The sequence below is a fragment of the Xylocopa sonorina genome, chromosome 3 (genome assembly GCF_050948175.1).
Source record: "Xylocopa sonorina isolate GNS202 chromosome 3, iyXylSono1_principal, whole genome shotgun sequence".
Lineage (NCBI taxonomy): Eukaryota > Metazoa > Arthropoda > Insecta > Hymenoptera > Apidae > Xylocopa > Xylocopa sonorina.
The window spans coordinates 8,574,277-8,587,120 of record NC_135195.1 but is presented as its reverse complement, the minus strand read 5'-3'; the positions used below and the strand labels follow the sequence as shown (position 1 = coordinate 8,587,120).

The window sequence follows — 12,844 nt, the reverse complement described above, 5'->3', positions numbered from 1 at the left end:
CTGCCAGTCACCTGGCCGGAATCTCTTTTTGAGGATTCCAAATGTTAGGGGGTCGAAGCAAGAAGGGATGCTCTCGAGTTTTTATTTGAACGCGGCGTTAGTTGTTGGTCTGGCTAGTTCGTTGTTCGAGTCTCACGAAATTCATGCGTACTTATACATTGTTATTTGCGTTTAAGGTTCTTACCTCTTCCTTATCTATTAGCTAGCCTTTATTTAGCTATAATATTCTATAATTTTTTGTATAAGTGCAAAGTGAAGATCGCTTCTTTCTTTAATTTACTAAAAATGTTCTATCTAAGCTAGACTCTAATTAAGAAATCTGAGTAGAAGTGATTCTTAGCTTAACAGATATCCAGCGTTCATTTTTAACCCATTCGTACGATTCAATGTCGCGACTGATGTTACGAAGCAAGTTTCGTTCGTTGATAATACCGTCTGTTCGTTGCGTCGAATTATGCGTCCTGATCGTTGAAGGGTGCAACCACCAGGAACAATTTAATGACTGTGTTGTTCGCGCGGTGTAGGGCAGGACGCGCGACTCCTCCTAAGTTGGATTCTAGCTCGATGGAACGACGACGAAGACTGCTGCCACGTCGCGTGAAATGATAGGATATAATGGATCTTCCACGTTTAATTCGCGATTTCAGTCGATTTATCCGGGCGGAAAACCAGTTCAACGCGTCTTCTCTTAATTAGCTTTTATTTCGCGACGCTACCGCGACTAAGTCGCACGGAAATCCTAACTCGCTGTTGCACAGTGGAACGAAAAGGAGTAAAGTCGATGTATCGTAGATGCATTAGTGAAATTAGTTAGCTTAAACGTATCAAGAAACGCGAATCGAACGAATGGAGATTAATTAGTTATGTTTATGCTCTTATTCGTTACTAAGTGTTCGTTGATACCTCGAGAGAGAAACGGGTGGATACACAAAGGTACGATTAATTAAAAATTGCGTGGCATGCGCAAACAATGTATCTGTACTTGGTTCTCGTGGCACGAATCTCGCGAGCTCTATCTCGTCGCGAGACGAAAATTCTCACCCTCTGCTTCGCCCTTTCATCCGAACGTATTCGAATCAACGACCGAGCTGGCGAACCACTAGATTCCCTGGGGACTGTCGTGCAGACGTATTAATTAATTGCCGCGAAAAACCGGGGCTGGTTTGAAAAAATACGCGGCGGGTAGCTCTGGGGGAGAGAAAAGTACAAGTGGCCCTTTCCGCTTACTCACTTGATACCGATTCTGTGGCGTTTCCGCTTTCATCAGACGCACGAGACCGGCCGCGCGGCACTCCCGGACTTTTATGCAGATGCGCGAGTTATGAGTTTGAATGGGCTCCGCTATCCCTGCCGGGGTATACACCCAACTTTTATCATACGCGTTTAGAGCTCGCTATCGATTCGACTCCCCTTTGAATCGACGCGGCTGATAGCATCTGATGTTCAGCCGCGGGGAAACGTTTTTAATTCACGGGATTTCCCGACCCGTTCCTTTTCTTTTTCTTCGCCGGTGAACTGGTTCTTTATCGAAAAAAAGAACGAGACCTAAAGTGCGGAATAAATTTCATCTCCGCGTGAGGATTTCGCTCTCGAGATAATCAAGAGGCGGTGGTGCATATCGAACACGTCTTACGATCGTTCCTCTTTTTAAAGAAATTATTAATACACTTGCAGGTTGTAGTGAACGTTTAGGAGAGTATATTATTCGTTAATCGTCAAGTTTCTTACGATTATACATTCGCAACGGTTTCAGATATTAATTAACTCCGTGGTGTATATACGAACGAATTCAAAATCCGTATTGAGATATTTTCTGGCTTTCTCGCAACGGTTAAATCATATTCCCGTGCGCGGTTTAAACGGAACACTCGAGAAAGGCGGACGAGCAATTTGAAAACCAAAATCGTGTTCTCACGCGTGTAACGCCGGGCGTAAAACACGTTGAACCACTTAAAAGGATGTGAAAAGGCACGCGCACGCCGCAACATGTTGTCGAAAGCATTGGAGGAGATACAAACCGGCGTGGTGCACATGTGGAAATGCGATATTGACCTAAAACAGTCCGCGCTTCTCTTCCTCGAGAGCTGAAACACGCGTCTAAAAAGTCTCTAACCAAACGTCAACGTGTTCCGTTTCTCGGAACGCCATCGAGCAAAAATTTGATTAACTCTCCGCGTCCATTTTAATTGCCATCAAATCTGTGTAACAGTTACGAAGCCACGTTAAGTATTAAAAAAGTCGATACGAGAATAAGTCCGATTCAGAGCAAACGAATATCGAAAGAATCGAGTTCAGGAACGTCGCCACCAGTGATTAATTCACTCGTCGAGCTTTCCAATGCCAGATTTTGCTCGTTTACGAGAAAAGAAACGGAAGTTTTATCAAGAAAGGCTGAGGAATGAAACTGACATTAAGCCTTTTTCGTCGAAGAGCGAGGAAAAATAACCCCTTCGGAAAGCAGGACGAAATACTTCGAACGAAGACATTTCTTCGACCCATTGAAATGTTCGACGACGTCCGTGATGCTGAAAACGAACACCATTTTGTTGGAGACAGTTTTTAAAGGGATTTAATACTTCGCAGTCGCTACTTTGCTACCACATGTTCCACTAACGACTCGATCTTCGTGACGAGGGACGTTTCAATTAATCTTCCGGGCACTGTTTTTACGTCCCGGAAGGTTGAATGTTTCCAGTCAAGCGTCTGACAGGAATTAAAGACGCGTACGAATGGAACGTTCATTTGGCCACGAATCGGTCGTGAAGCGCATTAGCAAAGTCTCGTACATACACGGAGCAAACGAGAGGAATTAAAGAAGCAATTTCAACGACATATATCGATGATCCAGCCAAAAGAAGAAATGATTTAAATTGTTCTCTCTCGCTAGTTCGTCTGAAAATATCAATTTCACGTACCAATTTCAAAACGATTAAAATATACAATGAAATAAAAACAAAAATCGCATAATACTTGCATCTGTTAGCTGCTTTCCCGCCATTCAACCCTGAAAATACCCACCGCGAGCGAAACATCCGCGGAGGCTCGAGCCAAACCGACCGTCCGCCTTTCACTTTCCCTTCGCGCCATGATCTATGCCGTTTCCCGTAACAATGTTCGCCGAAGTGAGGAGAACGCGCGTAAAGGACGGCGAACGGTGGACGGGGAGGACCGCCCAGTACACGCGTACCAAAATATCCCGCAGGCATCCGAATCCACTATTCCTGAGTGGCGAGGAATCCGCGGACGGCGCGGCCGTCCAGACGGAAAGAAAGATGTCGCGCGTTGCATCCTCCTCGCGGATGCAACGGGCGCGCGACCGCGGCAATAAATCAAAACGGGATCCCGTTCCTTTCAATCCGGGCCGGCGGCTTCCGTAGGAAAGGGGATGCCTTTCAGGTCCGCGGCCCCTGGGAGACGTCGCGATATATACGAAAAATCCATTCGTCATAGTTGCTCGACCACCCCTCCTCTGCGGCAGCGTCTCTCTTTTCCACGTTCGACGACATCCTCGCGTCTTCGAAACCATCCAACCCGCTTTCTAACCTACGCTTCCGTTCGTTTCTCTTTTTTTTCTCTCGTCTCCTTCTTCGTCTCGCTTCGCTGCCTCGAACGTCGTTCGGGAGATTTGTAAAGATCGTTGGAGATGTTCCTAGGTAATCCGCGGGATAGGGGTGGACGGTTTAATGAATTGTGAAAATCTTTGGCTGACGCGTGCTGGTTCTATGAATTGAGAAATTATGCGTGCGGGTTGGAACAGTCGTCTGTGATTGGAATTCCAAGGATTTTTTTACGTATACTGTTAATTGTGCTGGAGTAAATTTGAAATGCTTGGATATGATTTAGGTGATGTGGTTTTCTTCTAAATGAACACGTGAAGGATGTAAATTGTATATTTTTTAATATGTTCTTGCGGATTGTATCTAGAAAATGATAGAGGGTACCGAGGAGACTCAGTGGATGCATGTTAAAAGAAAATAGATTTTCCAACTTGGTTTCGTAAGAGGATTAAAAAAAGTCGTTAAAGGATACGATAAAACGCGACTGATAATAGTGAGAAGTCACGCGAAAGGGGGACGCGACGTAAAAGCGACATTTAAACAGACGGAGATAGGTGAACGGTGAAAAGTGGATATAAAAAGGTATCTCCTTTTCGGATGAGATCATCGTGGGTCAAGTGAGCTGTTTGCCGTATTATTACGTCGATATCTGGCAGAAGATATATGCCGTGACATTACGTCGATGCGAGGCCTCGAGTGGTGTAATGCCAAAGTGCTCTTTCGCCAGCTCACATTTATGACACCGCGTTAAGAGGAACGATGCGTTTTCAACTTTGATAAATCAATCGAATCGCATTACGAACACACGGCGAGAGTATAAATTTTATAAAAATAACACCTCGCGATTCCTCCGTACCCGTATACGCATTCGCAAAATCATAAATCATGAAGCCAGCAGATAAACATAGCGCTCTCGCTAAAAAGATACGACCACCTGCGAGACAAACCGACGACAAGTTTTATTAATCATTTCCCTCGACCACCCGCGTCCAATTCCTCGCCTCCATTTTCCTCTGTTCCACGTAAATTCTCTCTTAGCACCGCGTGCGATAGATCCGCGTCTCCTAACGCATCTCGTGGAACAGATTCGACAGCGAGATTACGAGCCTTTGTGCGACGAAGATCGTCTTGGTCCTTGGTAATGAGATGACAGTTTCGCTGGCCGATCGCGTATCTCTTTGTCGCGGGACGAGAACGCGTCGATAGACCCGGAGACAGTGAATAGGCTCGTTGGGTGGCAAGTCTATCCGAATAAATCGCGAATAACACGCTTATCCCGGATTTCGTACGTTTACCCTCCGCCTACGCAAACAGGTCGTGTACACAGTCACCCGGAGAGATTCGTACGTCTCTTCGTCTCGACGCTACTTGTTGTTTCCACTCGATGTCTCTTCCGTGTTTCACTCTACTCGAAGAGTATCAGCAATGTTTCCAGAGACACACTCGTTTCTCGAGTTTATCTCGTTCGTATGGTCCGATTAGTTTAACTCTTTACCACCATTTCAGAGGATCACTTTTATCGATTTTATATCTGTCAAGGGTCGACCGAGAATATTGAATAATAAGACGTCCGCGTACAAATATTATTTGGAAAATTCTCCAGTCATAAATAAGTGGTGTATAAATTAAATAATTTGGAGAAAGTTTTAAGAAAGTTTCAGAGATCGAAGGACAAGATCCGAGGATAGTTTCCAGGGAAAGAGTTTCCACAGCGGATTCGGGTAGTTAACGCTCGAGGTGAGCCAAGGGGTATAAAACGAAGTGCAGTCACTTACCGTGGGACACGCATTTCGGGATCGGATGATCCCAACCGTTGGCGGTGCAAGTCAGTATTTTACGGCCCTTCAATCTACGGCCTGGTTCACACGAGTACACGGTCTGCAGAGTGCCATCTTCGAGGATCCGTTCTCTCACGGTGCCCCACTGAGGCGGCTCCACCAGGGGACAATTCCCGAGAACTCCTGAAAGTCGAACGACAGTGCTTTAATCGTACGGAAGTACAGGAAAATAAAGGGGATTCTATGTTGCGATAAATCTCGAGTACTTTTTAAGTACCAACTTTAACGCCTGCGTCAGGATATGTACGAACGACTGGAAGTGGCTGAAAAATGGTACCGAAAGCGGAGCGATATAACAATGTGCGATAATTGATTTTATAGATATTGGAAAACGATTATTCGTTAAACATATGAAATGAATGTCGATGTAACTAGAATGTTACGATTGTGAGTATGAAATTTATCGTCAAATTAATTTAAACGGCACAAGTTTCCACGATTTTACATTATTACAATTACAGCCTTAATCTAATCTTTCCGAGTCATCGTTCGAATCGCAAAAGTCCGCCTCGCGAGGTTCTAAAGTCTTAAAACGAAAGAGGGCTGGGAGTTGGGACAAACTACATGGAAAATTTAATCTCGACCAGATATTGGTCGAGCGAGGAAATTAGTTCGGCGATTGGTCACCGTCCAATCTCCAAGAGTTTATACGGGCAAAAACCTCTAGAAAATCGATCGACGTTTTTTTCCATCCGACGGCAAGAATTTTATGGTTTAGCGTAGCCCTTGAGCTAATACTGTCCACTTCTATTATATATAGTCGAGCCATAAATTGGTCAGCATATTTCTCGAAGGAAATTAGCTCGTGTCAAGAGTGGCATAAATTAACCCTTTCAAATACTGTCTGTCTCAACAATCGACATAGACTACAAATGTTTATGCACTCACTTTAAATGCGTACAAAGTATTATATGCGCACAAAACATGTAGCACATAGTAAGTATCTGCTATTTACTACATCAGAGTTCAAATGAGACATTAATACCGATATACGCCTCGCAGGAATGCGTTATTCAAAGCTCCTGTACTGGTTCTCAATCAAAAATGTTTTAGTCGGTCAACCTATCAATTCTCGTCGCATTTAATCAAACATAGAAATAACACAAAAGTATAATTAATTCAAAGACACTGTAAACCAAAGCTATACAAACATACATGGCGCGTGTATTCTAAACCTCATTCACTGACGAATAATAAATAAGAAACCGATGCGACTCGTCTTTTGCAAAGTATACTAAAGCCAACAGCAAGTTCACAGAGCTTACGGAAACAAATGTTAACAGAAATTGTACGACATTTCTACCATACCTCGAGTCCAGAATAAAACGTGCCGCGCGCCAACATCGGGGGCCACTTGTAACGTAGTAACACGACGGCTAAACGAACGAAAAAGCCCGTATAACTCCGCGACGGAAGTTTATAAGATTGCCGGTAGTTTCCGTGGCTGAGGGGCAGCCTCCTAATCGGCTCGCCGCAAGAATCTCCCGGCGAGTTACGAGCAACGAGACCGGAGGTCATGTTCGCCACCGCCAACGACGACGACCGGAACGGAACGAGTCCCAGCGTCGTAAGTCGCCACGCGAAACGGCTCTCTTCGTACGTGCGCACCGAGTGATTTCCTTACGATAAGTGGACAGCGTCGATTTCACCCACCTACCGTCCCGACCTCTTTCTTCCGCTGTCCTCTGTTTACGCGATGCTTCGTCTTCCACGCTTCACTGATTCCGAGAAAATTCCCCCCCGTTATTTTTCTTCGCCATTTTCGTCCTTCGCAGAGGCGACAGTTACGTTCGTATGGATAGAATAACGATCAGAGTCTAGGAATTGATAATAAAATTGTTGCTTTGTCGATTTGACAGAGTTTTACTTAATTTTAATTGTATGGTGACTCGGATGATCTGAACGAGGCTAGAATCAATCATGGAAGCAATGGTATAATTCTACAAATAATTACAGAAGATGAACTGTGACATCAAGGGAGTTAATTTTCACAATTTTCTGATGAAAGAAGTTGAAATCAATTCTGGATTGCCATTCGAGAAACAGTCGTTGATTTCAATATACACGGTGATAAGTACGCGTCTGGCAATAATCCAGAAAAGCTTATCAGAGCTTTATAAGATGGCGACTTCCGTCGCGAACGATTCGATAGCCCCGCGCCAAAGATGAGACGGGCAAAGTTCCTCTGTTCCAGATCCAAAGCGTCATGCGGCGAGCGTCTGTCGTTTAATTAATGCCTAAACGTTTGCGTTCCTTAATTAATATGGGGACACTGCCGGAAAGCAGTACACCACGATCAATCCACTATTCGCCTGACTCGATGCTGCTCAAAGGCCAAGGATGGAATGCAACCAAACGGAGGAGACGCGTTAATTAAATGGCTAGAATGGGATAGCGTAAAAGATATCGCCGAAGAACAGGCGAGAGCCTCCCATTGTAGTACAGCCGTTCACTTCTCGCATTGCAATGCTACGATCCTCTGCTATCGAAGGAAAACAAGACCACCAAAATATTCTTTCGGTACGAGAGAAAATACGGAATAAGCATGTTACTCTTCTGGGAGAAATAGCCATTTTTAATGAGTTTTTTTTTAACAAACTCGAAGGCCTTTCAAATGTAATACTATATCTATGAGAGATATAATATTAGGTATTTAAAAAGAATTTTTTCAAATGTATCGTAGGTATACGATACTTTTAAATTGAGCCGTTCAAAGTTACACCTTTTACATATCTTGCGCATGCGGTGTCCAATTACGTAAAATACACCCACCAGTAACAGCAACAAATTAAGAACACCGCCTGCACGTCGATGTTAATTAACGCGACGCGGTAACGAGATAAACAACGAGTTTAAACGTTGAAACAGCTGGTAGAATTTGGTTAGTTTTTAAAGGAAACTCTCGGAATAGACCGTAGGAAGACATTTTTCCGCTATGCGTCCCGACGGTACGTTAAACGCCGCGAATTGCTTATAAATTGTGGACTTATGGCTCACTGCAAACGTCCATGAAACTCTTTTTTAACCGAGGGTGTGTTTGTTTTTCTCTCTTTTCTTTTTGTAAGCGGCGTAATACAGCCACGTAACTGCCTGGGTCGTCTAATTATATCACAAGAAATTCTGCTTCTAAAGATAATTGCTTGTATTTAACTGCGTCAACGTTCCTTGGGTTAAAAACCGAGGAAGCTTCGCAAGAATCTCCGGAATTTGATACGCTGTAATTATACAATTTCATGCCGGGCAACGGGGTCGTGGCGCTTTAATTAATTCGCTACTATTTCCAATTTGGTCCTCTATTTAATAAACTTTCATCAAGAGATAAAGGGTGGATCGCTTTTATTTCGTTACGGGACAATGAAATCCATTAGCGATCGCGATATCAATACGCGTTAAAGGCTCCCGTAGAATTCAAGTACCGCGATTTAATCCCGTGTAATTGGAAATAAAACAATGATTAAAATTGCGCGCGCTATTGGCTCGAAATCGGAGGATAGCGCCAAGTAAATAATTTCATCTGATATGCGCGCAACTGAGAGTAATTGGGTGCAGTATCGGCTCGAAAAGCGTTCTTGCGTTGTCGATTATTGTGTACCATTAATTCTTGATTAAAATGTTAACTCGCGACGAATTCAATGAGTCATTAAAAAATTTCTGAAACATTCAGAATGATCCAACAACATAGATTCGAAAGCGAACAAGATTACCCACTTGTACCTCTAATCACGTTTACAAAAGGCTCATAACTCGAAGGTAATGGCACCGCAGGCGAACCGATCTTCCACCCTTTAAGCGTTTCCACGCGAAAATCAACCCCCTCCTGGAACCAGTGAAAAATGGTTCGTTCCGTTCGTCCGGAAATCAACAAGATCGAACGAGTAACAGGGAACGAAAGGGAAACCTCAGCCTCGCTGCGTGCTCGCCGTAATTTGTTCAACCCCCCGGAAATTCTCGCGGGCCAAACATCGCGCGCAAACTTTCAACTCCGGGAAACAAACGATCACGAGTCTTTTATGGGAGCAATCTGCGCGAAACTGGGTCCCATTTACTTAATGCAGCCTGCCCGTACTGACTCTCTAATTAATGTCACCCGCGATCCCTCTTACCAAAAGGCAGTGTTGCCCAGGCTTTACATCAGATACCGCGGAATGCGATGTCGTCTTTCGCCGTTGGAATTCAAACGATAAGCATTAAGTCGTCGTGGAATTCATTGCGCTTATCAGAGGGGCTCGCGGTTCAACTATTTGACTGATTTACGGCGAAAACGTTCTGCCTCTTGTTTTCTCTTGCCTTCTTAATTAATTCTTCTATCTTCTATTGACGGTTGAAGGGGTGTTCTCAAGTTTGAAGATCGACTCGCAAGTGTGTCATTTAACAAATTAATATTTATTCGTTCGAAAGGCGTTCGAATATCTCTTCCTCGCGTTTTCCATTATCCAAAGATTTATGAAAGCAGAGGTGTACGTATCTTTATTTCTGATCAATGTAGAAGCCCCGCGTATGTCAGTGGCGAGTCATCACCGTCACGTTCCATGCACGGCAGACGCATTTTCTCGCAAGTGCACCAGAGCTTCGAGGGTTAATCTTCCCAAACCATCTCCTGCACTCTCTACCTCTCTCTCTCTCTCTCTCTCTCTCTCTCTCTCTCTGTCTCTATCTCTCTCCCTCTTTCTCGATCGATAGATGCACCCTCTACGTCGCTCTAAGTCTGCGCAAGTAACGCATTATTAAGCTTCGCCACCCCCGCCTCCTTTTAACGACAGCCAGCCAGCTCGACTCGTATATTTCTCCCGCTGGAATATTTTACGATCGAAGGGAGGAACCAGCGAGCCAAGCGTTGTCGCAGTCCCAAGATTTACGCATTGGTACGCACAGTCTGTATCGCTATACTGGGTGTTCGACGATCGTCGATGGAAAATTCGAACAATTTCTTTATGAAGTGCGATGACATGGAAATGAACGTAAACAAAACTGAGTAAAATGGTAAGCGTCCATTTGAGACTCAATCTATACGAAGCCAGAAACTCTTAATGTCAGTGCAAGCGTGAACCAAGGATTTGGTTGTAGGACACCCTATACAGATCTAAAGTTGTAGCGAAACAATCAGATTCGTCGAGGAATGATCCTCGATATTCGGCGAATCCAGGAGAACGGTCCCCTTTATGAATTTCTGTTTTGCGAGCGTAGGGTTTTAGTATCGAGGCAATATCTAGGGTGTTGTTTGGGAATTGCGTTATTGACATTTCGAACGACAGCTTTGACGATATAATTTAGATAACAGCAATCTTCCTACGTATCGTTAAATATACAGTATTGCGCTGTTTTATTCGAAGGAATAACTTTATCTAAACGATTTAGCATCTAACCTGACTATCGGGGTTTTGCGAGGTAATTTGTTTTCTAAATACGTAACGAAATTAATACTATTTATTCTGTTAACTAAATTCTATTCTCCAGCGCGAGTTAATATTCTCAGCTCCGTTTCCTTCGTGTTGCCACAGAAATCAGGGACCTGACGCGGTACCAAACACTTCCCTCGCCAGCCTACCGAGAAGACAAGCCAGTAAATCTAGCGAGACTCGGTCAAACGAAATTTGCCGGAATAAAAGGTTCGAGCGGTCTGAATCGATGCAGCGGCGCGGACAATACGAGCCCGAGCACTGTTAGCATTAACGCAAATCGGATGAACGTCAGCGGCTCGTGGAGGTTCTGAAATAATGCCGCGTCCCCGTTAATGTTGCGTGCCGCGTCCTCCTCTCAAAGGCTGCTGGTACCAGCCGTTCTCCAAACGGTGCGCCACGGCCGCGACGCCCCTTTTCATCCGTCGCGACGGTTATCTTTTATCAAGCGCGGCGCTGCAAATTTGATTCACCGTTTCCGGAATTCAGGAGCCGCGCAGCCAGCTCCTATCTCGGCCCGCGGATACGTGCCACCCTTTCAAACACCGCGACACACTTACACGGGGGGCGCGAGAATGTTCCCCTTTCAGCTAACGAGCCCACCCCTGGCGGACCGCGTTGCCGATAGAATTCGAAGGTTAACGTTTCAGAGGAACGCGTCACGGTTCCTTGGTGGTTCGTTTGTTCCTCGTCTCTGTTAGTTTCGCGAGGTGGTACACGGATGTAAGCAAATGGGCAAAGATTCCGTTAAGAGATAAGTAATATCTGTTAAATTCGTTTTTTATATTATTTTATTTAGCTGAGATGCTTCACTTTTTCTGTTTGAATGAACGAATATATTTTATATGGAGTATATGGAGTTTGTAAGCGTTGTGATAGGATACAAGATGAGAGAAGAAAGGGAGGAAGAGTAGGAAATAAGTTGATGCTTTGAAATCAGAAAATTGTTACACAGTAACTGGAAGATTAAATTCGAATAACTGATTTATGCTGTAGCAGAACAGTCGTATCGAAAGGGAATGACAAAGTGCTATTACAGGGTTACTACTGATTATATTCTCTAACGTAAAGGAATCGCAATTTTAAACGAGCTACCACTGGAAAGTTACCACGTAACGAAGGACTCGCTCAAGTTCCACGAGAGCCTCGTTCGATTTTATTCCACGCGAACTTCTTGCATTCCCATTTCCTATATCGTTTAATTTCATTTGTCCCCGGTCGCTTTAATCGGACGAACGGGAACGCTCGATCGCGTGTATCGGCGGAACCTTTCAGTCGGCGGGAACTTTCGCGGAACTTTACGCGTTCCACTTCTAGGATCGTTGATTCGCACGAAGATAATAAAACTTGGTCCTTCGCGAGATCAACGACGAGGCGATCCTGTCGACGCGCGGGATTTACTGTTAACGATGAAACAGCGACGTGCTTCAGCGCAGTCCTACCGATACGTGGATGCGAGAAATCTTGGAGCGCAGGTACCAGATTGATTTTACTTGCAATTAGTTGGCTGAATCTGTTTGGAGTTGGTTAAGCCAAAGTAGAATATTCATTACGAATAAAATAAAAACTAAAAAAGATACGACAAGTTATAACAATTTTGTAAAAGCTGAAAAGGATATAATTAAATAATTATTTCTGAACCTGTGAAACGATGAGGTAAGCCACTTCTATTTCCATATAGATCGCAATGTTAATACGAGAGGGTCTCACACATAGAGTCCAAAAATGGAAGAAATATGTGCTCGTAATTGAGTGATATTAAAACGAGCCGTAATTTCGAAGGCATTCAGAGATATGTTACGCAGAGATTACACTGTATACATCTGGTTTACTTACGCCGCCGCGATTTGCATAGATCGATAACTCGAGATTACTTACGCGAGAACTGACCGACCCGCCTCGCGTAAGTTACGTCGAGAAGATTTCATGTTAGTTTGATAAACTGTCTTCCGAACGAACTGCTGCATCCATTCGAACCGTACAACGAACTACGTCATTGAAGTTTCGAAGCTTCATCGATGGATCCAATTTGAGAAATAATATCTGGAGGAAT

General features: G+C 44.2%; 2 protein-coding genes across 2 annotated transcripts in view; both read right to left on the bottom strand.

The window, feature by feature from the left end:
• Positions 1–12,844, bottom strand: part of LOC143422091 (uncharacterized) — a 442,059-nt gene that overhangs the window by 263,677 nt on the left and 165,538 nt on the right. The window lies entirely within an intron of this gene.
• Positions 1–12,844, bottom strand: part of LOC143422190 (uncharacterized) — a 137,797-nt gene that overhangs the window by 77,435 nt on the left and 47,518 nt on the right. The window contains exon 2 of the mRNA XM_076892655.1: positions 5,333–5,518. The gene's annotated coding sequence lies outside the window, so the exon portion shown is untranslated. The remainder of the gene's footprint in view (positions 1–5,332; positions 5,519–12,844) is intronic.